The sequence below is a fragment of the Austrofundulus limnaeus genome, unplaced genomic scaffold (genome assembly GCF_001266775.1).
Source record: "Austrofundulus limnaeus strain Quisiro unplaced genomic scaffold, Austrofundulus_limnaeus-1.0 Scaffold68, whole genome shotgun sequence".
In the NCBI taxonomy this organism is placed as follows: domain Eukaryota; kingdom Metazoa; phylum Chordata; class Actinopteri; order Cyprinodontiformes; family Rivulidae; genus Austrofundulus; species Austrofundulus limnaeus.
The window spans coordinates 1220363-1222284 of NW_013952470.1; positions in this window are offsets into that span (position 1 = coordinate 1220363).

Below are 1922 nucleotides of genomic sequence, written 5' to 3' on the forward strand. Positions count from 1 at the left end.
ATAAAAAGGTTAGCAAACTTATGCTAGAAATTTTAACTTGGTACAAAAATAAGGAAATTTGTGTTTGGTAGATACTTCTTAAACTGTTGGTGAACCTGTTATTTTCCCTTTTAAATGGTGCCGCATTTGTAAGGATCATGCTTTTGTGGGAGCAGAGCTGAGGATGTGGGTTGCACTCGTGAAAATTCTGCYGAATCTTCTCTGTAAAACAACTTATTTTACTGTTTCTAATGATGCTTGTTTTACCAATGAGATGCCTGGTATAAGTTTATTTATTTATTTATTTATTGGTCAAGAAGCATAGCAACAAATAAATAATCTACCAAACATAAATTTCCACACTATTTTTTGCTAAGTTTAGATAGTTTTTTTCTTTAATTCTCTTTTCTCAATTATCTGTTTGTGTCACAGTTTTGCAGGTTTTTTTTWAACTTGTGCTTGTGAGGACGTGAGTTTTAACAGCCAATAATAAAAAAACAGGCATAAAATCAGTTTTCAACGTGGAGCACTGCACATCTTCAAGGGGCCTAAAAATTCAAACAAGACTTTTTTTTACATGTTTTACAAAAACAGAATGGATGCTGGAAGAGCTTGTCACAATTTTATTCAGAAATACTCTTTTCCTATTTTAAAGTCAGTTTCTTCTCTTTATAAGTTATGTTTGTTTAGAATTTCATTGGAGATTTTCTTTGGAAAAGTATAGGAAAGACGCTGCTGTTTTTTTATTTATTTTGATAATGCTGCATGTATAAAAAGTGAAGATCTATGCCTTCTGTTCTTGTCAAGAATTTAAAGAATGTCTATTTTCTATTTTCTACATTCATTCTATTTTTTGACTTGTGAATATAAAGGTAAAAAAATGACAAATAAAAAAAATATCAGAACTCTCTTAAGTATATTAAAAAAGCAACGTTGTGCTCCCAAACATTTGCTTTCTGAAGTGTGTCACATGAACTGATTAGCTTGTTATCTTGTTTGTCAGCAGGGAAAACCTCGCCGGTCCTCAGAAACAATCGCCATCCAGCTCCTTGGTGGTCTCATTGTGCTGTTTCCATGGAAACACAGAGAAACACTTTCCGTACGAGTCTGTGTGCATGTGTGAGGGATGGTGTGTCTGATGCTAATAGCATGCAGATTTCAATGCTCTAAAAATAAAACTGGTGCTAATTGAAGGCGTCGAAGGAGCGTCTGAAGAAACATTAAGCTCCACACCCCCACTACTGAGGGCAGATTCTATTATTTTTTTTACTTTTCTACAGTTGGGTTTATTGTTTTCATGAGTTTATTTTACTCTTATTTGTGATATCTTTAAAAGGTTTATATACTGTTTAACGTAATTAATTATTTTGAGCATACAATCTCGAGCACCAACTTCAAGGAAATCCCTTGGGGCTTGATGGGCAAGCCAACGTTTCAACGAAAAAGTCTGCGAGTGTAAAAGTGAACACACCTTGTACTTGCAGGTAGCTGGAACCTACATTTGATTTCTCATAAAGCATCAAAAGTTACGACACGTACTTCTGAGTATTTCATTATGATGTCGTTTTTCGCGTCCTGACTGATAGTTTTGATTGGARATTTGCGAAGGTGCTTTTCTGACACGAAGATCATGTCAGTGATAAAACCTTTTAATTCGCCGCATTGTTTGAAGAGGCTTGTTTAAATGGACTACAGCACGGCTATTTAAATAAATCGCTCTGGTTTCTAAAAGCCAATAGCTCAGGGGCTGGACATCCAAGGGCGGGGGTGCAGTGTTGCCCTATAAAGGAGAAACTCTGCATGATGTAAAAGAACAACTGCACTGAATCATACATTTATTAGATTTAAAATTGATCTAAAACAGGGGCGCCCAAACATTTTCCCCGAGAGGGCCAAAATGAAAATCTATCCAGGGCAGTGGGCCAAATGCAGTAATATAATAC